At 43.9% G+C, this 27,088-nt stretch overlaps 1 pseudogene across 1 annotated transcript; it reads right to left on the reverse strand.

The window, feature by feature from the left end:
- Positions 1-204: 204 nt before the first annotated feature.
- Positions 205-26,856, reverse strand: LOC308432373 (RING finger protein 11-like; annotated as a pseudogene). The gene is made up of 2 exons: positions 26,763-26,856; positions 205-673 (listed from the first exon to the last, which is right to left on the reverse strand). The product of its transcript is annotated as an RING finger protein 11-like (transcript).
- Between the last annotated feature and the right edge of the window lie 232 nt (positions 26,857-27,088).

Here is a 27,088-nt window from a genome sequence, read left to right on the forward strand (position 1 = left end):
GGCTTTCCATAAAAATACCATCCATCCTACTTCCACCCAAGTTTCTAAAATATCACATTCTTTCCTCAACATCTGCAGCCATCCAGGAGTTTTTAGGAACCCTTTGTGCGTGATCTTAATTCCTAATCCCTGGCTTTTTGGGCTCAGTGACAAAGGATCAAAACCACCAAAGCTGGTGGGTCACTTGAAGTCAGAGACCCTGGTTCAATTAGTCTCATAGGATGAAAGCAGTGATTCATCAACTGGCTCCGTGCAGGAGGGGCACGTGAGGATCTCATCAACCAGTCATCTGAACAGTCCAGGTGACAGCTGTGGGTGCTCGGCAGAAATCGAATTGGGTCCCCATAAACAAAGTCCATCATACAGATCACACACTCTCGGATCTCTTGTTCTGATCCATCTCTTCCAGGGTCATAAACTCCTTCAGGTAGGTGCTATATAAGGCCTATTCTTTGAGCTAGTCCAATTTGTTCCCTCCAGTCAGCTGAGTGTTAGCCGAGTCTGGCTGTGTCGGATGATAGAACGGGAGCTTGTTCCTGATGCAGCGGCCCCTGATCTGACTCCGTCCCCCCACCAAAGCTAGCCCGTTCCAACTGAAGCAGGGGGATGTCATCCGAAGTCGGGGATCTGAGGCAGTTCCCCGTCTTCCGGGACTGGGGTGTAGGCTTGAGATCTGCGCCGTGTCCTCAGAGACTGTTGAGGCTGTCGGCCGGGTGATATCTGCGAGCACAAATCTGAATCCTGAAATTCTTTTCTGTGACATAGTCAAGGATTTTACTTCACCTCGGTGAAAGTCAGGGGGCTCCCCTGACTATTGGGCAGCAGTGCCTAGGCAGTGCCTTCCCCACCTTTGCTGACCCTGGGGCAGCTGGGTGTGTGAAATTTGAAATTTAGTCTTCCGAGGTTAGCTTAAGTTTCAGTTTGCTTTTTTCCTGAATTACATACAGATCTAGTATCAGTAGTGGGTTTTTCTCGGTGGTTATTTTAATTAAGAATTACCCACCTTGTCCCCCCGGTTCCTCTGTAAGCAGGGTCCCACGATATGAAATTTGACAAGTGAGCCTCACAAGCTTAACTAATATTTTTGGAGGTGAGTGTGATAAGTGCTGACCAGGGTAGCATGTATCGTGAAATGCCCATAATCACTGGACATGCGTACTGAGAGGGAGAAGCATTCACACCCAGAGCCTGGGCAGTGAGAAAGGCCCCCTTTTCTGACCTCTGGTACTCATTAAAGTCAATTACCACCAGCGCAAGCAACTCCAAAGACACAGCTGTGTGTTGTCCAAGTCCTTCAGAAGTCTGCTGTGGATGCAGAAAATCACTTCCCCAGTGGAGACTGTGGTGCCCACAGCAGTTAGGTCACGGGCACTGGAAATTTCTGATAGCCACAGTGCAAGGGCCTGTTCCAGCCTGGATTCAGAATCTCAGGAACAGGAGCCCGTGGGAGCAAAGAGCATCCTGGGAGAAGGGTTACATATACCGTGCCAACCCTCTGAAATGTGTGTAAATATGGATACGCACATTATTTTGGGGAGTTCTCCAAGGCCTTCATGGATCACCTGCTATTACCATCACAAAGTGTAATTTTACAAAATGATCCTCTCTCTCTCTCTCTCTCTCTCTCTCTCTCTCTCTCTCTCTCTCTCTCTCTCCCTCTCTCTCCTGTGTGTGTGTGTGTGTGTGTGTGTGTGTGTGTGTGTGTGTGTGTGTGTTTTAGGTGTCCACAGATTTTTGGCTAGGCTTGCTGGTCAGTAAGCCCTAGAAATCCTCCTGACTCTGTCTCCCACAGTGCTGGGGGTAGGGGCGCACGCAGAGATACCCAGCTTTCACATGAGCTCTGGGGAATCTGATCTCAGATCCTCATGTTTGAGCAGCACTGAGCTATGGAAGACACTGTGTTGGTGGCTGAGGCCTGTTAACACACCTCGCTGCTTCTTTCTGGGATGTGGTCCTTTCTTCTAGAGAGCCTCTCTTGATCTCTGCCTCCCGTGGTACTCCTGTCTGTACTCTTAACATCTTAGCTTCTGTCCCTCCCAGACTAGTCTGAGGCACCGATGGACTCCCTGGGGTGGGAGTAAAACATGTACCACACAGATCACTAAAGCACTAGGTGCTTGATTTGTTGGATGAAGCAGTGTGTACTGGTTAGGTAGGCAGATTGCCAGGAGTTAGAGGCAGCTTGGGCTACACTGTGAATTCCAGGCCAGTCTAGGATACAGAGTGAGACTTTTTTAAAAAACATAACAAAATAAAACAAAACAAACTCCCCCCAAACCAATCAAACAAACAAACAAACAGGCAAAACAGTATTGTGCATGAAGAAGAGGTAACTAATTTATTTTATTGTTTTATATCCTGGGCTAGGTCAGCAACCTGATAGATAAAACTATCTTGCTTTGGATAATGGGCAGAACACTACAGCGGGCTCTGGGAAAATACTTGCAAGAAACAGAGGAGCCTCCATTTTTATTATTCATATTATCTGAACACCTGCTGTTTAAAAAAAAAAATCCCCTGAACCAAGACTAACCTCCTTACAACTCAACCAAATGCTGTGGGGCATGGTCTGAATGCTTGTGTCTCTAAGGTTCATGTATTGGGGGAGGGGGATGTCAGTGCCCTTTGAAAGAAAGCCTGGAGAGATCAGATGCCATCCCCTCTATTAGGTTAGGACACAGTGAGAAGTTTGCACTCATGAACCGTGAGTGAAGTGAGAAGGTTGAGAGCCTCAGACAAAGGATCTGATAGCACTTAGATGTTGGACTTTAAAGCCGTTCAAACTGTGAGTAAATCTCTGTTGTTGATGGTATTTTGTTATAGCAGCTGAAGCAGACTAAGCCGCGCACACTTAAGCAGGTTGCCTTTACATCTGGCTTTGGAGAACTTTTAGGATCCCTTTAAGTAATACTCATTGTTTTCTCGGACGTAATGAGGAGGCATTGAGGACTGTGTAAGGACAGTGTCAAGGCCAAACCTATCAGCGGCACTATGGAGGTCTACCTTTTTATCCCACTCCCTGCTCCCCCTCCTTTCGCCCTTCCTAACCAACATAAAATTATATCAGTTAGAAAATAGTGTTTGAGCCTAACAAAGACGCCCCGATTAAGAAAGTGTGTTTGTTCGCATCTAAGTCCGGCCTCAGCCTTGCAATTAGTATTTTCTCTCTCCCCTCTGAGAGGCTCAAAAAGTAGCAAGCACAGACAGAGGGACACAGGGAGATGGATTGAATCCTATCTACTGGGAACCCCAATGTAACTTTATTTGGAAACAATATTGTGAAACTAAAGTAGGGTTGTTACTGGGTTAGACTGGACCCTTCTCCTCCTAAGAGAATAGCTGGAAATATGCCTCCACAGTGAAGCTCTTGCCTAGCAGATGTTAGGTTCTGGGTTCTGTCTCTCAGCACTGGAAAGAAGGAGAAGGAGGGGAAAATGTAGGAAGAAATAAGGAAAGGAAATGGAAGGGAAGGGAAGGGAAGGAAAGGAAAGGAAAGGAAAGGGAAGGAAAGGGAAGGAAAGGGGGACCCACAAAGCAAGCACAGAAAGAAAGCCCTGGCATGTGGGGCCATAGAGTGAAACTTTGCAGCTCAGAGCCAAAGCAATCCCTAGAAGCAGAGGAGGGGTAAGAGACTGGCCACTCTTGTATAAGATGTGTATTCAGTTTCCAGCACTCAAACCACGTGGTTCAACTGCCTGTAACCCCTAACCCCTTCTCCGAAGGGAGCTGATGGTATGTGAACATGACTTACCACAATCATTTGGGGGTTCAGCCTCTGGAACTGTGGAGAACTTTTTTTTTTCCTTTTGGTTTTTGGTTTTCCATGACAGGGTTTCTCTGTGTAGCCCCGGCTGTCCTGAAACTCACTCTGAAGACTAGGCAGTTCTACCTGCCTCTGCCTCCCGAGCACTGAGATTAAAGGTGTGCGCCAACACTGCCTGCCCAAACGTCTTTAAGCCTCTTTAAGCCACTCTGATTTTTCTTGGTAAGGGAGAAAGTGTTGGTTTTATGGTAGGGAGACCACAAACAGCTCCCTCTAGGTTTAGCTTTGGTTCCTCCATACTGTCTGTGGTCCTGACTTCTGCATCATCTACAAGGCTCAGGAGCAAAGCATGAAAACTGTGGTTCTGGACCTAAGAAGCTGAAAGGGGTTTACAACCTCATGGGAAGATAACAACATTATCAACCAACCAAACCCTCCAAAACTCCCATGGACTAGAACACCAACCTTTGTGTGCACTTTGAGAGACCTACTGATCCAGTTGCATATGTAGCTGAAGATAGCATTGTCTGGCATCAATGTGAGAAGAGGCCTTTGTTCCAGGGAGGGCACATTTTCCCAATGTAGGGGAATGCCATGGCAATGGGGTGGAGAGGGGGATCAGAGGGAGTGTATCTTTGTGAAGGCAACTGGAGGGGGAGGGAGGATGAGAGCAGGGCAGGGTAAAGGGATAACATCTCAAATGTAAATACAGAGTATCTAATAAAAAAAAAAAAAAACTGTGGTTCTATAATTGACAGCCATAGGAAGGCTTCAGACAGTAAGCCATGCAGGACATCTCTAGACTTGTTTCCAGAAAGAGAAGAAGAAAGATGCAATTCAAAAGGACCTGTACTTTACTTCCTAAATCATATGCCAATAAGGCTCTGAAACCTGAAAACTTAAGGGAAATTTCAAGTTAAGCTTTCAATTATTTATAACAGCAACAGAGTGAGGATGGATAGATGACTCAGTTGCTAATGGCCTGTATTTACTGAATTCAGTCCTACATTGGATGGCTCACAACCAGCTGCACTTCCAGCTTCATGGGATCTAATGCTCTGGCCTCTAAAAATACCTACGTTTTTGTGTTCTCTCCCAACCTCTCTCTCTCTCTCTCTCTTTCTCCCTCCCTCCTTCTCTCCCTCCCTCCTTCCCCCTCCCCTTTCCCTCCTCTCCCCCGACCACACATACATGCTTAGAAATAATAAGAGTAAATCTTAAAAACTCCAACAACATGCAACATAGTATGTTTGGGGCTGGGCTGGGCTGCCTTGAGAAGTCAGGTGATGTCATCCACTAGCTAGCTTTTCTCTCAACTCGGGGATCAGTCTGGGTCCGGGCAGAAGAGAGATTTCAATAAGGAGGTTAATGGAAAGGATTAACCACAGTAGGACTGGGGATATACCTCCGTGATAGAGTGCTTGTCTTGCATTATGAGGCTCTGGGTCCAACTTTCAGCACAGCAAATAAATAGTAAGTACATAAATAAAAATAAATTAATAAATAGATTGTGAACTGGAGTAACAAGGAATTGTATGTAAGAAGCAAAGAGAGTGCTAAAATGCGCAGAGATGGCAGATATTTCTAGGCAGCCATGGCCAATGAGATAGAAGAATTGCTGAGTTCCGTGCTCATGGGACTTGCTGGAAATCCGTGCCTTAGCCTGCCCAGGTGAGCTGCTTAGGAGAGGTCTCACTGAAGTTATTTCACTATAAACTGTCACCGTGGGATGCCAAGGGAAGCTGGCACTCTCTGGGTGCAATGGGTGCCTGGATGGGAGAAGCAGGAACCTACTGATGAAACACTGTATTGACTCTCTAGGGCCCCTGCCGACAATACCTTAGTACTACAGGGAAAGGGGAGCATTTAAACATCCGGGGTCAGATTTCAAAGTATGCATAGAAGGGGCAAGTTCGGAACTGAAAAATAATGGATCAATAAATGGCACACCACGAAATTAGAATGTCGAGAACACACACACACACACACACACACACACACACACCTTGTTTTAGTTGCTTTTCTATTACTGCTACATGTTCAAAAGCAACCGAGGGAAAGGATTTATTCTGGCTTATGATTTGGGAGGGAGAGTCCATTGTGGTGGGAGAAGGCAAGGAAGCATCCAGGGAAAGCGCTGGGACAAAAGCAGAAAACCAAGTGATTACACTCTTAGTCTCACAGTAAGGACCAAGTAAGGACAGAGGAAAGGACAGAGGGAGGGGGCAGGGAGAACCTGATGTGGGGCAAAACTATAACTCCCCAAAGCCCATCTCTATTGATGTACTTCCTCCAGCAAGGCTGTATCTCTAAAAGTTTCAAAACATCCCCGAACAGTACCACCAACCAGGGGCCAGGTGTTAAAGGACATGAGCCCATGGGGGCCATTTTCATCCAAACCACAACAGCCACAACAGCGTGGGATGCATGTTACCTGTAAAAATTAATTCAAACTTATTGCTTTAATATAGTTTTGGCAGGCAGAGACTTGCCTCATGGGTACTCAGATTTGTATTCATTAGGAACTTTCTAAAAATTCGTATTGTTTGGCCTAGAATTTCTACAGTTAGGAAGCTAAGATAAATTTTATTAACCAATTAATTATTCATTGCCTTTACTTGTAAATCAGGGGGAAATTTTTTAAAAGTCTGACAACAGAGGGTTAGTTAAATAAATTATAGTATGTTTATGAGATGGATTCAGTGTGTGTGTGTGTGTGTGTGTGTGTGTGAGAGAGAGAGAGAGAGAGAGAGAGAGAGAGAGACAGACAGACAGACAGACAGACAGAGACAGACAGAGAGAGACACAGAGAGAGTATGTATGTGTACATGATGCCTGTGTGTATGTAGAAGCTAGATGAGGACATCAGGTGTCCCATTATATTCCTCTCTGTCTTATTCCTGTGAGACACTGAACCTGGAACTGACAGTCATAGGCAGAGCAATGCACTTGTTTGTGTCCCACAGCCTTGAGGAAAAGGTGGGCATGGGGCTGGGTTTTCATATGCTGGGATCCAAACTTGGGTTCTTATACTTGTGTAGCAAACACTTTTTTTTGCATGTGTTTGTTTGTTTCTGGTTTGGGGGCCTCTTTTGAATAATGAAAAGAAATCATTAACTTATGGGTACTGTTACCCATGCGCTAGTAAAGGGGAGGATTTTAGGTTTGATATACTGCTCTTTTCTTAAAACTAAATGTTATTTACCTCCACTGCAGCATGTGCTCTTATTTTCTGTTTTGTTTTTTTTTTTATTGGATATATTTTATTTAGTTTTTGTCTCCCCTTTTTCTGGTTTACCCTCCATAAAACCCCTATCCCATCCCCCTTCTCCCTGCTTCTATGAGGGTGTCCCCTTACCAACTCACCCCCTCTCACCTCCCCACCCTGACACTCCCCTACATGAGGGCATCAAGCCTTGGCAGGACCAAGGGTATCTCTTCCTATTGATGCCCAACAAGTCCGTCCTCTGCTACATGTGCAGCTGGAGCCACGGGTCCGTCCATTTCTACTCTTTGGATTGTGGTTTAGTCCCAGGGAGCTCTGGTTGGTTGTAATTGTTGTTCTTATGGGGTTGCAACCCCCTTGAGCTCCTTCAATCTTTTCTCTAACTCCTCCATTAGGGACCTCATTCTCAGTTCAGTGGTTGGCTGGGAGCATCTGCCTCTGTATTTGTCATGATCTGGCAGAGCCTCTCAGGAGACAGCTATGTCAGGCTCCTGTCAGCATGTACTTCTTGGGGTCAGCAATGTTGTCTGGGTTTGGTGGCTGTATATGGGCTGGATCTCCATGTGAGGCAGTCTCTGCATGGGTTTTGCTTCAGTCTCTGCTCAAACTTTGTCTCTATATTTCCTCCTGTGAATGTTTTTGTTCCCCTTCTAAGAAGGACTGAAGCATCTGCACTTTGGTCTTCCTTCTTGAGCTTCGTATGGTCTATGAATTGTATCTTAGGTAATCCAAGCTTTTGGGCTAATGTCCACTTATCAGTGAGTGCATACCATGTGTTTGTTTTGTGACTGGGTTACCTCACTCAGGATGATATTTTCTAGTTCCATCCATTTTCCCAAGAATTTCATGAAGTACTCCATTGTGCAAATGTACCACAATTTCTGTATTGTGTTGAAGGACATCTGGGTTTTTTTTTTCCAGCTTCTGGCTATTATAAATAAGACTGCTGTGAACATAGTGGAGCATGTGTCCTTGGTATATGTTGGAGCTTCTTTTGGGTATATGCCTAGGAGTGGTATAACTGGGTCCTCATGTAGTACTATGCCTAGTTTTCTGAGAAACTGTCAGAGTGATTTCCAGAGTGGTTGTACCAGCTTGAAATCCTACCAACAGTGGGGTTTCCTTCTTTCTCCACATTCTCCCCAGCATCTGCTGTCACTTGGGTTTTTGATCTTAGCCATTCTGACTGGTGTGAGGTGGGATCTCAGGTTGTTTTAATTTGCATTTCTCTGATGACTAAGGATGTTGAACATTTGATATTCAGTTACGAATTCTTTGTTTAACTCTGGCCCCAATTTTTAATAGGGTTATTTGATTCTCTGGAGTCTAACTTCTTGAGTTCTTTGTATATATTGGATATTAGCCTTCTTTCAGATGTAGGATTGGCAAAGATCTTTTCCCATTCTGTTGGTTGCCATTTTGTCTTGTGGCAAACACTCTTAACCACCGAGTCATCTCTTCAGCCTGTAGAAGACAGAACATTACATGGTTATTCAAGTGACATTCTTAAGTAATGTTTAATGGAATGGGAATATAGTCCAGATATAATGTAAAAGGTTTAAAAAAGACAAAAAAATAAAAAAAATATCGGATGTTTCTGTTTTAAAATTTACAAATAACCTGCCAGACTGTGGTGGCACACACCTTTAATCCCAGCACTGAGAGGCAGAAAAAGGTGTATTTCTGTAAGTTTAAGACCAAGTTGGTCTACAAAGTGAGTTCCAAGATAGCCAGGGGCTACACAGAGAAACCTTGTCTCAAAAAACAAAATCAGAGAATCAGTGATGGCTTACAACCACAGTCCTCACACTGAGGAGGTGGTGGCTGGAGGCTCAGGGTTCAAGTCCATCCTTGGCTATATAGTGAGTTTGAAGCTAGCCTGAGCTTCTGAAGACCTGTCTCAAATATAAATAAACACCCTCTATTGAAAATTAAATGGGAGGCGGGAAGAGGCTGGGCAGGTAAATGATGGAACAAGATACACTCCCACAAATTGCCTTCTGACCCCCACACGCATGCTGTGGCTGTCATGCTCTTATAGATACACACACACACACACACACACACACACACAGACACACACACACACACACACAGTTAAAAACAATTGTGTCTAGATGTATGCACACATGCACTGCCCAAGGAGGCCAGAAGATGGCGCTGGATCTCAGGTTCTGGAGTTAGGGGATCAAGAGCTGCCTGGTGTGGATTCTGGGCGGTGAGCTCAGCTCATCTGAAAGACAAGTAGGAGCTTTTAACTAATGAGCTTCTGTATAGTTTCTTAAAAGTTATCTTAAAAATAAAAAAAATTAAGAGGGTACATTTATAATAAACAGAAGGCTAGGAAGATGGTATTTATATCTGGATAATAGTTTTTTTCTTCACAGTTTTCTATATTTTTCTGTGCCTGTTAGACCGAGCATATGATATCATTATAATTAAGATAAAATGTAGAGTGTATTTGAAGAAATCTGTACATCTGTGGCACTAACAGGAGGAAAGGCTGACATCACAGTTCCTTTTGGAAGATTTAACTCACGACCTGGCTTTCTGCAGGAGCATAAGCCTCTAACTGGTTAGGAGCAGCTCCCAGTGTGGGGGGTGGGGGGGGTCTTCTGTCCCTTCATTTCCTCCTCCCATATCTCTAAAATCTTCCCTTCCTTTGTGTCTGCCAGAGAACAAAGCATCCAGCCGGTGGAGAACAGCCCCTTCACTAACACCCTGTTCCTCAGGGCAGACAACAGACCTTGGGTGGTTATTTATGGTTTGTTTCCCTTCCTCGGACTCTCCCGCCCTCCCTGCTAGTCATGCAAGGTTCATTCTTACCGCAAGCTCCCTCTGAATGGCTGCGGAGACAACATTCCTGTCTGCTCAGGTTTTCAGTAGCCAGATCAGCTTTCCGGCCTCCTGGCTTGTATTTTTTTAAACAGTATTCAGTTGTGATAAATACAAGTACTCTGCATAACGATGTTATCTGATGTGCTTGTTAAATAATGAGATATGTGCATCTGTATTTATTCCAACAGTGCTCTTTGAAGTTAAAAAAAATGAATTTTCATAGAAGATTCTTAGTAAGTCACTGTGTGACCAAGCTCTTCCTCTTTTGGAGAGACTAGTGGAAGGCCAGAAACTTAGGACAGATATTTAAGGAAATGTACCATTTGCGCGCGCGCACACACACACACACACACACACACACACACACACACACACACACACAGGATATGAATATTCTTCCTGGCCTAAGAAGCAGGAAACTGGTATAGAAGAAGCATAATCTTAAGTGTAAACATCTAGATATGGTACTGTTGTTAGAGTGCTTACCTTGCACGCAGGAAGCCCTGGGTTCAGTTCCTAGCACTGTCTAAACCAGATGTGGTAGTGTTCGCTTGTACTCACAGCACTCAAGAGATGGAGGTAGGAGGATCAGAAATTCAAGGTCCTCCTCTACTTCATAGAAAGTTTGGGACTAGCTGTGCTACAAGAGACCCCATGTTACTAAAGGTAAATAAATTAATTAATTAATCACACTTGGTCTTGCATACCTTTGGATAACATAGAAAGATGGAGTAAGTTGGGAACCTTGGAACTGGGTGCTTTTGTGCTTTTTCTCCAGAACTCTAGTATCTAGAAGGAGTCTCATGCCTATACACAGTGCGGTGACAGCAGCTAAGTGTGACGCCAGAGACACAGAGGTCTGAGTGAGACAGATGAAGGGACCTACCTCTCCTTAAACTAACAAGACATCCTCAAAACATTGTTATAATGGAAAGTGTCTTACAGAGCCACAGCCACGCAGCTTCCAAGTCTGCCATTGACTTAGTAACTTTTCTATTCCTGTGAGAAAACACCCTGACAAAGGCAACTTATAAAAGGAAGTGTTTAATTGGGTTTATGACTCCAGATGGTTGCAGTCCATTAATGTAGAGCAAAGTCATGGTAGTCGGCACAGCAGAGAGATCACGTCTGGAAGCAGGATACAGGGAACACACTGTGAAGGGCACAAGTCTTTTGAAACCTCAAAGCCTGTTCTCACTACCCCCATGTCATACCTTTTCCAACAGGGTCACACCTCCTAATCCTTCCCAAACAGTTCCACCAGCTAAGGACCAAGTGTTTAAATCTATGAGCCTATGGGAGGACATTCTCACTCAAGCCACCAACCCATACTTTTATTGAACTATTTAGAAAAGGGTAGTTTTTCCTTTGCTTCTTCCTCTCTCTTTTCTAAACATGCTTCTTAACACTTTGGGTTTCCTTCCCTGTCTTACACTCCTCTTTCTTCCTATCTTGTACCTAGCTACCTACTACCATGTGGCTGACCTCCATGTTGTTTTAAACAGCATGGCTCTTTTCCATCTCTTCTGTGTTCTCCTCTGGGTGGCTGATAGAGTGTTAGCATGCTTGCCCTGTGTGCTTCTTCTCTGAAACGCCAATGAAATTGTTCCAAGCTTCAAAAAACTGGCCAAAATCTCTATTTACATTAACAATAAATCTTTAGGCTTTTGGTGTAAAGTGAAGGTTTCCCACAAAGATGGTAGAGGTGTGGCATCCTGATCCTGGAAGCTGCCAGAATCTCACTTGCTGCTCCAGTAGTTTTAGACAAAAGGACTACCAGTCATTCAACCTGTAAACCACCTTTCTAACAGTTCGTTCCTTATGGGTGGGTACGTTTAGAGAACACTATACAACGATCACAGCAACTTTCTTTGGCTCCGGAGGGTGCAGCCCTGGGCATGACTATTTCAAATGGCTGCCCAGATTTGTAGCTAATCAAACTTTGATGGCCCTGTAACCATTTCTGCCCAGGCCAGAGGGAGACCATTCCCTGGAGGGACTGGTACAAAGGGGAAAAATCATGCTTGGTGTAAACACAGATCTTCATATGCCTGAAATGTTTTCTCTGGCTGATGCGGGATTCCGTTTTTCTAGATGTGTAGGCAGGCTCTTAGTTTCTATTGCTATGATAAATACCATAACCAAAAGCAATCTGGGGAGAAAAGGGCTTGTTTTGGTTTGTATTTCTAGTCCATTGTGAACTTAGGGCAGGAACTCAGGGCAGGAACTGAAGCAGATGCCATGAAGGAATACTGCTTAGTGGCTTACCTCTCATGGCTTGCTCAATCTGCTTTCTTTACAACTCAGGACCATCAGCCCAGAGGCCTCCCACATCAACTATCAGTCAAGAAAATGCCCCCAGACTTGCCTCAGCTTAAGTTTCTAGTTGAGAAATAGTTCCCAGATGATACTGGTTTGTGTCAAGTTGATAAAAAGATAACCGGACAGTGAGGTAACTGGGAGATGCTCCACCATGCTGCCTCCTCCTGATGTTACAGCCTCAGTCCAAGGAGAGCTTCTCTAGGGTGGTCTTTTCTGGCTGACCTGGTTAAGCAGAGACTGTGAGCTGAGAGGTGGTCGGGGGCAGAGGATACCTGAAAATGTAGCATCTCCATGGCTGGAGAAGGGGTTACTGAGGGCAGCTGCAGCCCAGGAGCAAGGAAGCCTGGGAACCACTTGGCCAGGACAGGGGTAGAGTGGGTGCCATTAGAGCAGTCATAGAGAACAACAGTAATGGTTATAGCGGCCACACGGCCATGACATCCACATCTGTCCAGGTGAGCTAAGAGTCCCACTGTCAGGAAGACTATATGATAATTATACTGTTACTAGGTGCCACCTCTGGCTGCCTGTGCACCGTTGCAAAGTGCCCTTGCATTTGTGCTGGCATTGTTAATTGTTATTGTTGCTGCCAGACATGGATGGATACAGAGACTGTCAAAGACCAGAGGGGGCTTCCTGCTTATCATGACTTCTGTTGATAGGTGTGGGTGGGAATATGAGACAGGGTCTCGTGGGTAACAGGCTGGTCTTGAGGTTGCTGCATAGCTGGAGTTGTTCCTGAATTCCAGGTTTCCCTGCCTGTACTTCCTAAGTGCTTGTGTTACAGGAATATGATACCATACCCATCTTAACCACCATTTCTACCCTGTGGAGAAAAAATAATATTGGAATATTCAATTTGCTTAAAACTTGCTAAGAATCCTTGTATGTGTGATACTAGCCTGTACTTTTATTGTCTTTGTCTAGTTGATAGGTTAATGCTGACCACGTAGTCTGAATCTCAGTGTATTTCTCCCGCTTCTACCTCTGGAAACCATAATAGACAACTGGTGTCATTTTTTTCCCCTTAAAACATTTGGTATAACTCACTAGTTTGCTTGTCTGTTGCTGTGATAAATACCACGACCAAAAGCAACTTGAGGGATCAGGGGGTTTATTCTGACTTACAGGCTCATCTCTTCTTGCTAGCTTCATTTTCATAGCCCTGCTCCCTCGTGGGATAGGGATCTAGCAATGGATAGTTCCAGTTTAACATCAATATGGTGTGTAACCAGAGACAGTAGGGCTCTTTTCCAAGTTCTGATGCAGAAGATCCCACAGAGGGGTTCTGGGAGTGTTATGGACATGGCCATCCAGAGCAGCTGAGCTTGCTCACAGGAGACTCTCCCAAGATTGTGTCCAGGAGGTTGGGGGCTCATGATGTCTAACCCTTCACCAAAGATATAGAAGAGGGAAACTCTTTTGGTGGTGTGGCTACCTATAAGCTGCCCACACCCCTACAAGTCACCTCTTACCCACGTTCCCATAACTAACCCAAGTTAAACTCATTGGCTCGGAAAGCCAGACTCAGTGATGGTTCTTGGCTCTTGTTTCTCTGTCTGGGTTAGTGGCTGTCAAATCACAGCTCCCCAGGAAAACCAACACAGCAGCCACACTATGCTGTGTCCATTCCTGGCCTGATCAGCATGCTCCAGGAACTGATGTCCCACCCGTGTTACTGTCCTATCCCAGTGCCAGGATGCAGGCATCCCAAAGGCAGATTTAGGAGGGCACTGATAGAGGTTGAGGATACACTAACGACTACATGGAAGCATATTAAATTTTATTGTGGAGGAACTACGTAAGTCAGCAAAAATCATTAGTAAGCAAGTCAGTGGTTTTACAAAATTCTGTTTATATGATATCGGTAATGTGTTGTTTTTCCCTAATGAGAACAGTCTGCTTGCATTTTTCTTGTTTTCTTTTGGAGTGGGACCTCATCTGGCAATGCCTTTTGATAATATAAACAAAGCCTATCCAGTTATTTTCCAGAAAACTGCTGTGGTTTTATAGCTGAATGCATGTTAAGGACATGAACACTTATCTCATTTCCTTGATGTTAACCTTTAAAAGGGTCATGCTAAGCCATGTCACACAGAATTTAGGTCACCTCTATTGTGTGATCCACAGTACATAAGGTTTGTTTCATTATGTGACCACAAGTGCCTGTGATTACTGGTAGTGACATCTGCTGACCTGGGCACAGAGCTCACTGGTGTGTTTGCCTAGCGTGCATTCAATCTCCAGCACAGGACCGACTAGACTTAGAACTGACAAAACAGCCAGGAAACTCATTAGTGACAGTTCAGAGGGAGAACTCTGATATCCTAGGATCTGTCCTGACTTCTTGGGGTAGGATTAGAAAGAACCCAAGACCAAGCAGAGGTAGGGTGGGTACTCAATTCACTAAAATGGTGGTATGATGGGAAAAGAAGTGTCGATATGTTCAAACCTCGGAGGCAAGTGCTTTGAGAGAGGGGACAATATACTGAGTTTCCTGAGAAGGGCAGAGGAATAATTCACAGAGGTGAGATACAGTGAGTTTAAAAATATATCGGTGCAAAGATTTTCAATCCAGACACGATGAGGATAATGTATTGAGATGTGTTGTACTATTGAGATAAGCAAGCATAAGGAATAGTTTAGCAACTTGAGACTCCACTTGGTTTGGGCTATAAGTGCATTTCATCTTCTAGAAATAATGTACTTAGATACCTGTCCTTACCACAGACACACACACACACACACACACACACACACACACCACTCTAAAAATGTTCCTAGAGATCTGTTTGCACCACAGTACCCACACCTGTATCAAGGTGAACATAAATACCTCTTTGAACAATTGGAATGGTTTCTCCTATCCCTTAATGGCCACTAAATTTATACAGAGTCTCCTCAGTCACATTCTGTTTATTGTTCAGGCAGAAGAATGGAAAGGGTGGTCTGGCCTGAACTGGTTTTGGGTGCATGCTCTGGAAGGTGAAATGTGTCCTTAAAGTTAACATTTAGAGAGAATCTCTTATGGATTATCTTCAGCCTATGATAACTTGGCATATATATGATTAAATTCAAATGGATTGTGGGAAGAGACACACAGTAAAGAAATGATTTTATAGCTGAATTTAAAAAGAATATTCCAAACTTTGCCCATTGGTTACAACCCCCTCATTCCACCTGAATATGGGATTACAAGCACATACCACCATGCCCGGGCCTAATTTCCTTTATGAAAGGAACACTTGATAACAACCAAAATTGAATATAGATATAAGGAGAGAGGAAGGTCCCCAAATTCTAAAAATTGTCTCAAGACAGAGACACTCATAGTTGGTTGGTGATCTGACTCCTGATTGTATTTTCCTCACCCCAATGGCATGCTCATGCCCTTTGCCTTGTAGAGGGTTGGCAGAAGAAACAGCCTGAGCAGAGGTGCTGCCTAAAGACCATCAGGGGTGCAAAGAAGACTGAAGGGGAGGAGCTGCCTTTGGGGAGGCTTGTTAACCAGGGCCACCCAACCCCGAAAGGGCAGCATGTAGTAAGCAGGGTATGGTTTCTGCCAAATGCCAGGGAAGGGAGCTTCAGATTGATCCTGTACTCTGGGGTTCTCCAGAGTGAAAGAACAGTGTATGTGTGTATTTATATATGCACAGTGTACATTACTCTCATCGTGTATAATTGAACATATATTCTACAGACATACTTACACACATTTACACATACACATATACATATGGTTCATTTGTTTTTTTTTTTTTTATAAAGCCAAGAAGTGACACCTCTGCTGTCTACAAGCTGGAGGACCAGGAAACCTGTGGTATAACTCAGTATAAGACCAAAAGCGTGAACATCTCCTAACTCACAGAGTAAGTCCAATAGCCTAAGAACTAAGAGTGGAGGGGAGAAGTGGGGCTTAATGTGGGTCCTGTGGTCCAAAGGCCTGAGACCCAGGCATAGATAAACATCCCAGTTTAAGAAGACACGTTACTAGTTCCTCGCCTTTCCATCGGGGTGTACAGTAGATTGCACGCTCATGTTGGTGACACAGATCCTTTTGAACTGGTCTACTGATTAAGATGCTAAGCTTCTTCAGAAATCCCAGACACACTTCAAAATTATATCTTATTTGCATCTCAGGAGTACCTGAATCTATCCGCTTGACACATAAACCTAGGCATCTGAAGAATCAAGGATGGGCTAAAGGCTTCGAGGCACGGAAACACACGTGGCAAGGACTTCTGGCCACTCCCCCAGTGGCTCCCGGCAGCCGACCTCTCTTCCTGGTGCAAGCTTGCACACAGACCTGCCATCTGCACAGTCACAGCCAAACTGCAGAACTACAAGTGGAGTGTTCTCAACAGTTTGCGGTGTTGAATCACTGGGTTAGATAGAGCCCCTTTCTTCTTTTAATCCTCTTCTTCCTTATTTTTTTCTCTGAACTATTTTCAAAAAAAAAGTTTATCAAACCTTTATTTATTTTGTGTGTGGGTATGTTCATGCCATGGCATGCATAGTGTACTGGCTGGTTTTGTGTCAACTTGACACAGGCTGGAGTTGTCACAGAGAAAGGAGCCTCAGTTGAGGAAATGCCTCCATGAGATCCAGCTGTAAGGCATTTTCGTAACTAGTGATCAAGGGGGGAGGCCCAGCCTATTGTGGGTGGTGCCATCCCTGGCCCAGCCCATTGTGGGTGGAGCCATCCCTGGCCCAGCCCATTGTGGGTGGTGCCATCCCTGGGCTGGTAGACCTGGGTTCTATAAGAAAGCAAGCTGAGCAAGCCAGGGGAAGCAAGCCAGTAAGTAACATCCTTCCATGGCCTCTGCATCAGTTCCTGCTTCCTGACCTGCTTGAGTTCCAGTCCTGACTTCCTTTGGTGATGAACAGCGATATGGAAGTGTAAGCTGAATAAACCCTTTCCTCCCAAACTTGCTTCTTGATGTTTGTGCAGGAATAGAAACTCTGACTAAGACACATAGGAAGGTCATGGAACAATCGGTAGGAGTTGGTTCCATCTTTCCACCATGAGTGTTAAACTTGGGTCATCAGGTTTGTTGGGAGCTGGCACCTCTTTGCGGAGAAGCTATCATATTGTCCCAGTAATCGTCAATTTCAAATTCAATTTCAGTGTATAAAACAACAGGTTTAATTAGACATTTTCATACACAGAAATCGTTGTGCTTTGGTCATATTTGCTTCCTCCACTACTATTCCTTGTCCCATCCCTTCCCCACGAGAAATTCTTTTCTTGGAAAGTGTACCGTGTGATTTGCCCTGAGACCTGGCAGGAAGACCCTTACTCTAGGCCCCAGAGAAAGTTTTTCTGACCACCAAGTGTCCTCCTCCAACCCCCGACTTGCTATGACTTTTGCCTTACAAGAGTTTGCAGGTTAGGTTGGCCTGAGCCTCTTTTGTTAAAGTCCCATGATTCCCACATCTGTAGGCTCTTTTCCTACTTGGTATAACTTGTGCCTGATCAAGTAAGTATCCCAGGGAGCAGACAAGAGGTAGGATTCACTGGTAATAAATGAAGAGATGAGGCCATAGTCTAAAGATATTTCTCTGAAGTTTCCGTTTTGTTTGGTTTATTTGTTTCTTTTTAAGGGCTGTATGTGCTGTCTTCAGAGGCTTCTCCAGGAAAGAGAAGAGGAGGGAAGAGGAGGGGAGGGGAGGGAAGGGGAGGGAGGGGAGGGGAGGGGTGGGAGGGGAGGGGAGGGGTGGGAGGGGAGGGGAGGGGAGGGGAGGGGAGGGGAGGGGAGGGGAGGGGAGAGGAGGGGAGGGGAGGGGCGGGGAGGGGAGGGGAAGGGAGGGAGGGAGGGGAGGGGAGGGAAGGGAAGGAGGGGAGGGGAGGGGAGGGGAGGGGAGGAGAGGGGAGGGGAGGGAAGGGAAGGATCTTTCCAGGAAGCAGGGTGCCACTCTTTTCTAATTTGGGCATAGTTGATCTGTCATGGCACAAGGAAGTTTTGTTTTTTGTTTTTTTGTTTTTTTTGTTTTTCCCAATTACAATGACACTGTTGCTGGCTAAAATACCATAACCAAAATGAACTTAGAGAAGTAAGAGTTGGTTTGGGCTTATGGCTCCAGAAGTGGGGAGCCATGGCAGCCAATGACAGGCCAGGCACCCAGAACAGGAAACTGAGAGCTCACCTCCTCAACTGGGAGAACAAAACACAGAGAGAAGGTGGTAGGGGAAGGTCACTGGAAGTGCCATGAGACTTTTAATCACAAAGCTGCTTGCCCTGTGAAACACTTCTTTTAACAAGGATGCATCACCCAACCCTCCCAAAAACTGCCACCAACTGACGACCAGATTTTCAAAAGCCAGAGAGCCTTATGAGGGACAAGCCACTACACAATGAGACTCTGGTGAATTCAAGGTCATTTGGAGGGTCAACATTTGGGTGGATTAATTTGTATGGAATTCCACCCTCTTGACTGGTTTGAAGGCAAAATGTGACATGCGGTTTTTTTGTTTTTTTTTTTTTTTAAGATAGGATCTCTCTCATATAATCCAGGCTGGCCTCAAACTTGCTATGTTATATGAGGATTGAATTTGAACTTTCAATCTGCCTGCCTTTGCTTGCCAAGTGCTTAGCATTACATGTGTGTGAGTGTGTGTTCCACTATGCCCAGTTTATGAGGTATAGGGATCAAGCTCAGGTGTTTTTTTTTGTTTTGTTTCGTTTTGGGTTTTTTTTTTTTTTTTTTTTTTTTTTTTTTTTTTTTTTTTTTGTATGTTAGGCTGGTACTTTGTCAGCTAAGCTATTACCCCCCACTCCCACCCCCCACCCTGGACCTGGGTGGTAATCTGATGGTCCGCAGCAAAGGCACGTGCTTATCAGCAGCCAGTCTTCACTCTGCAAGCAAGCAGTAAAAACAGCAGCAGTAATTGCCATCAGCAATTCTGGTTTCAGCCTGGTCACCTTGCAGCAGTATGTGGCTGCAGTCTAGAGCTAGGCGTAGTGACAAGAGATAAGGACAACCAGTTACTCTGCTGCTAAAGCAATGTCATAATCAGAGAGTTACAGCCAACACTGGAAGAGCAGCAAGAAATCGTCTAATTCCTCCTCTTGTCTCCCAAGTGTCCAGCTGGGCTGCAGCAGGTCTTTATGTCTATGGGACAAATGAGGTTTGGAGTCACTGTGAACAGTAATTAATGAACGAGGACTCATGAAATGGATAAGCTTCTGTACAGCAAAGGACACCATGATTTGGACAAAGCAGCAGACTGCAGACTGGGGAAAGACTTTGTTTTTAACCAACTACACATCCGATGAAGGGCTAATATCTAAAATATATAAAGAACTGAAGAAAAAAAAAACCCTGGACCTCAGAAAAATAAATAACTCAATTTTAAAATGGGGTTCGGATCCAAATAAAGAGTTCTCAAAGGGGGAAATTCAACTGGCTGAAAAGTTAAAGAAATGTTTAATATCCTTAGTCGGATACATATCAAAACTACTTTGAGATTTGATCTTACACCAATCAGAATGGCCAAGATCAATGTGACAGGTGACAGCTCATGCTGGCATGAATGTGGGATAAGGGGAGCATTCATCCATTGCTGGTGGGAGTGTGAACTTACAAAGCCACTGTGGAAATTAGTGTGGTGGTTTTCTTGGGAAGATGGGAAATGATCTATCTCAAGGCCCAGCTGTACTGTTCTTGGCATATACCTAAAGGATACTTAGTCTTACCACAGAGACATTGCTCAGTCATGTTCATGCTGTTCTATTCATAATAGCCAGAAATTAAAAACAACCTGCATGCCATTCAACAGATGAATGGGTAAAGAAAATGTGGCACATTTACACAATGGAATATCCCTCAGCTTCTAAAAACACATGAAATCATGAAATTCACTGGTAAGTAGTTAGAAATGGAAAAAAATAATCACCCTGAGGGGAGTAACTCAGACCCAGAAAGACAAATATGGTATGTATTCACGTATGTATGGATGCTAGCTATTAAGTCATTGATAAGGAGGTTACAATCCACATAACCACAGAGGTTAGGAGAGTAAAGAACTAGGTAGGAGGAATGGATCTTGCTACAAAGGGGAAATAGAACAGATAAGTATGGATGGATGGGAGGTGGGGGGGGAGGAGACTAGAACAGAAGGACCAGCCAGGGAGGGAGATGGAAGAGGGAGGCAAAGCAGGGAATACAGGGAAGGGCAACTAAAATTAAAGGCCATTTGTAGGGTCACATGGACACCTAATACAATAGAAACATCCTAAAATACACACATATACAAGGGATGGAGCCCCAACCATTATGGATACCTCTCATTCCCAAATGAAGCTTCCACTACTGGGAATGATTTCTTGGCCAAAGGGATCCCACAGGAACCCACAAACAACCAAGGCTGTTGCCAAGGCTATTGGTGGCTCTCCACAGTCAACTTTAAGGCCCTATGGCTGAAGACAATGCCTGCACAACTCATTAAACATGGAAACCAAGCTGGTGCCTTCATAGCTGCTTCACCCCTATGGGCTAGTGGTACTGCTACTGGAATACACTCTGCATACTACCAAAGTAGAGCACCAATCCAGCTTTAAACCCTCCCATCTGCAATGCTGGCCTACCTGCAAGATGTGCTGGTGCAGTAGTGGCTCAAAGGTTGTGGAAATAAACAACCAATATCTAACTTGAGTTAAGGTCTATTGCATGAGAAAGAACCCATATTTAATACTGCTTGGGTGGCTAAGAAGCAGAGATTAGATAGCCCAAGGACCTGGGGAAAGCAAACACTACTGTTCTGCTAAAGAGTGATAAAATGACTCCTAACGATATTCTGATATACTCATAGATCCGGGCCTTGCTCAGTCATCATCAGAGAAGCTTCTTCCCGAAGCAGATGGGAACAAATACAAAGACCCACAGCCAGACAATATACAGCATGAGAGACCTTAGAATACTCAGCCCTAAAACTCAAGTCCCTCCCCTTGGGGCTCAGGGAACTCTGTAGGAGAAGAGACAGAGAAAAGTACGAGCCAGAAGGGTGGAGGACACAGAAGAACCAAGGCCTTCTAGACATAGGAGGAGTGGTGCATATATGAACTCACAGAAACAGACCGAGGCAGCATTCACAGGGCCTGCACAGGTCTGCATCAGATGGAGACCTCGCCCCGAAAAGACAAGTGGACACGTGCTTTATCCCTAACCCAGAAGCTATCTTCAAGTGGTAGCCAACTAAACATAAAAATTTAGTTTTCTCCAAGGGAGTCTTACTGGAGAAACAGACCACTCTTGAGGGTAGGTCTCATGTCCAGTAGTAGATGGCCAACACGAAAAGAACTTAGTGGTGTCTCTGGAGTTTCTTTAGACCGTGATACTAAGTTAGAGCATTAGAACAAAACCCTTATAGGTCCTTTGCACATGTGTTGCAGTTTCTGGTTTTGTGCTTTTATGGTGTTCCTGGACGGGGTGTGCATCTGCATCTGTGTGTTTCTTGTGCTTTTTCTTCGACTCTTTTGTTTGCTGCTTAGTTGTGTTGTCCTATTCTGATTTGTTTTTGTTTTATCTTATTTTACTGTTATCCCTTAGATGTGTGTTTGTTTTCTAATGAGAGGCATAGAAGGCGTGATCTGAATGAGAGGGAAGGTTGGAAGAAAATGGGAGGAGTAATGAGATGAGAAACCGTACTCAGAATATATTTTGTGAAAAATACATTTCAATAGAAGGAAAAAGAAGGAGAGGAGAGGGAGAAAACTGCCATGAGCAAGGACAAGGCTCAGATGGAAGACCGAGAAATTTCTCCCTGGGATGCAAGTGCCAACATCATCCGTTCAGGCCCTCCGGACACACAAGAACAGCTTCAGCATTAGTCAAGATGTGTGCTGAGAGGCAGTGGTGGACCCCAGGCCATCAGACTGGCATGTATACTAACCTGATGGTCAGCATCTGGGGCATTTGTCCGTTGCTGTCTGGAGCTTACTTTTGCACTGTCTGGTTAAGAAGGAAACTGGCTTAGAAGACATCTCTTTCTTCCTGACCCTACAAGCAGGAACATGAGCTAGGGACAAGAGGTCCTTGGTCCTTGCATATTAGTCAATATCTACACCTTCATAAAGTCCATCAAGGAGCTAGTGAGACGATCTACTGCGTTCTGCGCTGCACACCACCCATAAGCAGTTAACAGAGTAGAGCACATGTAGCCCAAATAGGTCCTTAGATTTTTCTGTTTACTGTCTACCAAAACCTGGTGACTTCAGTGTCGTTATTATACTTCTATGGATGAGTAAACTGAGGTTATTACAGGTCAAGTGATTTGCCCATCCCCTAACATTGATAGAGCTGAAAGGTGGCCTAGAGTAAGTCCTGTGCCCTAAAACGATGAGTTAAAAATGAAGGATCTAAGGGCTGGAGAGATAGCTCAGAGGTTATGGGTACTTACTGCTCTTACAGATGACCCAGGCTTGATTCCCAACACTCACATGGCATCTATAACTCTAGTTGCAGGAAATCTGATGCCATCTTCTGACTTCTATATGATTCTGCACACATACAAACACACACACACACACACACACACACACACACACACTACATAAAGATGAGCTCCAGGAATAACTTTTATTTTCCTAATTTCATTTGAATAAAGATCTTAATTTATTTGATTTTGTATAAAAGGCAAATCTTCCTATTTTTGGCAGAAAAGTCACAAACCTGCATAAAATATGACTGTCTGGTATGAGTTTTTCCTAAAGTTTGGGGATAAGGACTTTTGATGTCCACATGTGTCTCAAGGGATTTGAAACTAGTTTGTTTCTGTTAAAACAGTTGCAAATGTTGTTCAAATTTGAAAACCACTGGATTAGAGGCTGAAGGGAGAGAGGTGTTAGATTTGGCTTGTACTGTACAGAATTGCAAGGAAACTGGAGCCTAACAAAAGACTAAATTTCCTGATTGATGTCAGCCATGGGTGCTACAGTAGAGAGAAGCTCACCGACATGCTAAAGCTTCGTTTTCCAATGGAGCAGAGGTGTTCAGCCTTCTTGGAGAAGACAGACACCCAGCTAGCTCACTCTATTTTTCCTCAACTATTACACAAGGTTAATTGGAGCTGGGAAAGGTTCCAACTACCAAAGTTATCTTTCACTTGCTGCCCGTAAGAGCAGACAATCCACATAAATCTCGGCCTCTTTTGACCAGTGGTAGCCATAATCAAAAGTAAGAACTCCAGGTTTGCTGGGAGTGTCTTAGGACCAAGGTCAGTGCAGCTGCAAGTTCTCACGTAGCACCAAGTGCAAATTCTCTAGAGAGACACTTCAAGGTTCAAGTGGTATCAGAACAACTTCTCAAACACAGCAAAGGCTTTGCTGAAACACTTCATATAAAGCCAGACACAAGGGTTTTACTGTACATTTCATTTAAAGCCAGAAATAGAGGTTTATATATATATATATATATATATATGTATATGTATATGTATATGTATATGTATATGTATATGTACATTCATTCGATGTCCATTTTGGTGAGAAGTCTCAGTAGGTAAAGATGCTTGCTTACAAGGCTGGCTACCTGAGTTCCAGTCTCAGGACCTGCAGGGTGGAAGGAGAGACCTAACTCCTAGGAGTTGTCCTCTGACATCAACAAACAAAAAGTTCAGCACTACAGTACACATGTACCCCTATAAGGGACATGTGTACACTGAAAATTGGATTTCTTCAACATCTTTTTATTTACTTATTTGTGTAATTAGCTAACAATTATAGGATACTTAATCTCTTTAGGGCTAAAGATGCAAGAAAGATTAGACCTTAAACTTAGCTTTGTGGACCATGGAGTGTGAGAGAAAAAGAGAATATGATAATAAAATGGTGCAATACAGTGGTGGTTGTCTACAGGGTATTACTGACTCACAGGAGGACTGAAGATCGGCATTTCCTCAAGGAGTCATTGGTGGAGCAAAAGACATGATTATGGTTAATGAAGGAGTCAAGCCCAATCTGGTGCTACAAGCTTGTGACCCCAGCTCCAGCTACTTGGAAGGCTGAAGTAGGAAAGATCACAAGGGATTTCTAAGGATGGGGTGGGGTTTATACAATGAGTTTAAGACTTGTCTGGGTAATTGTGTTGGTTAGGGTGTTTTGTTGTTGTTTGGTTTGCTTTTTTTTTTTTTTTTTTTTAACTTGAGTTGGCTGGGTGTACTGGCTGGTTTTGTGTCAACTTGACACAAGCTGGAGTTACCACAGAGAAAGGAACCTCTGTTGAGAAAATGCCTCCATGAGATCCAGCTGTAAGGCATTTTCTCAACTAGTGATCAAGGGGAGAGGGCCCAGCCCATTGTGGGTGGAGCCATCCCTGGGCTGGTAGACCTGGGTTCTATAAGAAAGCAGGCTGAGCAAGCCAGGGGAAGCAAGTCAGTAAGTAACATCCCTCCATGGCCTTTGCATCAACTCCTGCTTCCTGACCTGCTTGGGTTCTAGTCCTTTGGTGATGAACAGCAATATGGAAGTGTAAGCTGGATAAACCCTTCCTCCCCAACTTGCTTCTTGGCATGATGTTTATGCAGGAATAGAAACCCTGACTAAGACACTGGGTTTTCTGAAAATCTTTTCCATGTGCTCTTTCTAGGCAAGCCTAGGGTTCCTCAGAGGATGGTGGATTCAGGGCAGTACTTCACTGGAAACAAAAGATATAATGCTCCCTAACATCTGATCTCGGAAGCTAGTGTCATTTCACATCATTCAAAGCATTCAAGGTCAAAGCAGGTCACTCAAAGAAGTGCTTCCCCTGTTGGAAATATAATTCTTCAGACACTGACATAAACCTTTTTTCATTTGTAACTTGCCCAGGCATCCTGACATTAGCATAGTTGTCAGATAAAGATGCCTGGGCACAGTATTTCTCCTCCATGGATTACTCTCTGAGTGAACTGTGAACTCATGGATGATTCCCTGTGAGACTTCTTGTCTACCATGCTGCTCACACAAGGTAAGCAGTTTTCTGCCTGGCCTTTAAGACTCCTTTTCTGATCTTCCACAGAGGTTGGCAAACCTTTTCTATTAAAGATCAGACAGGAGCTGTGGAGGGAGGCATTCTGTAAATGTTTCTCTAGCGCCCTGGTTATGCACAAAGCCCTGGATTTGATGCACAGCAATAATACAAACCAAATACCTGTATTCCTAGCACTAAGGAAGTGCAGAGAGGAAGACCAAAAGTTCAAGTTCATTACTGGCTGCACAGTGACGATGAAGCCAGCCTGGGCTACAGGAGACACATCTAAAACAACAGCAAAATCAGATAGTAAATAGCTTAGGCCCTCACCACACTTCCCAACTTTGCTGCTGCAGTACAACTGTAGACACAGTGTATGCATTCATAAGCACGGCCATGTTCCAAAAAATATATATCTTTATTTATAGGAACAGAAATTAGAATTTCAGACTTTATTCAAGTCTCATAAAGTGGAATCTGTCCTTTAATTTCTCCACCTCAGCCTCAAAAATAAAAGCTATGCTTAGTTTATGACCCACCTAAGACTTCTTGTGTGTATACATATATACGTACACACACACACACACACACACACATAGATATACATTGTTGTAGTTTTTTAAAACAAAATCTCAAATGTTCAATTTTACCAAATGATGACTTGGGAGCCAGACACTGTGGTGAAATCCATCTAGCTCAGGAGACAGAGAAAGCATATAGCTGACCTTCATACTTCACCGACTCCCCAGAAGGAAAAAACTCCTTTTCCTTCTCCACACTGTCTTAAATACCCTTCATCTCAATGCCCCTCAATGCTACTTCCTTATGTTCACTAACTCTCAACTGATTACTTGCTCCATTTTTTGACCTATCGTTGCCTTTATTTAATTCTGTTTACAGAAAGCTCTCGGGTTAAAGGTGTGTGCTAGTGCTGAGGCATGTCGTGATAAGGAAACGGGTTTTCCAGCTCACAATCTCGGGGTTCACAATGTGACCAAATGTCCTGCAACTTTCTCCCATTTTGTCTAAATAAAAGGCTTTCTCTAACACCAATAAACTATATACTATCTGGTAAGAATTACATTCACTGATGCCCATTTGTATTTGGCAAGCATGGAGAAAGTACTCTACTATCAACTCTTATCTTGGTGAAACCCAATTTCTATACCTAAACCACCATCGTTATAACTTGTATTTATCAACCTAAAAGTATCTTTTTAGAGCTTAAAACATTCCCTTAAATCCTAAACAACTTAAGCTTACCTGTGAGAGCATAACTATCTAGTCTTCAACCCTATCAGAGACCTGAGAAAGATAAATATAGTACCCGAATAAACAGGAAGTTCAGAGCAAGCACCTTCCAAAACTATAGAAATGACAGACTGCTAACTAGCTGACAGTTACCCAAGATTCCTCTGCAGTGTTGGAACATCCACATCTTTGGCCAACTAGCCCAGAATATCTGACGGATGTTTCTGGAAAACTAAATTATGAAGGACTTCTTTACCTTGTCCTGGCAGAGTTCAGCAGTTGACTTTCTTTGTGTCCTTCTTGTCCACAGTTTGGACAGTACACTGTCTGCAGTTGAGACAAGGGCAGTTTCATGCTCAGTGGCAGCTTGCCACATTTAAAACAAATGCAGTAAGGAGGTTCTTTAATACTTACCATCTTCTGTGAAGGAGAATGGGGGTACTGACAGGAGCTGACATAGCTCATTGTCAAAAAAGTCTTCAATTAATAGTACATCTTTAAATGACATATCCTGTCTCTGATGTTTTTTAAGACCATCTAACTATGTCGTTATATTTTAATAGGCAAATGATGCATATGTCTAGTTACTTACTATCTGATTAACTTAGAAAATATCTGTGATTAACAAAAGGGTACCTAACAAAACCACAGGTTGATTGGCTCACTATTAACTTGAATTTTTAAAATTATTCTAAACAATTTATAATACCAGCTTTTATAAGTACTAGAACTTCACATTG

This window comes from Micromys minutus (genome assembly GCF_963924665.1).
Source record: "Micromys minutus genome assembly, chromosome: 18".
Lineage (NCBI taxonomy): Eukaryota > Metazoa > Chordata > Mammalia > Rodentia > Muridae > Micromys > Micromys minutus.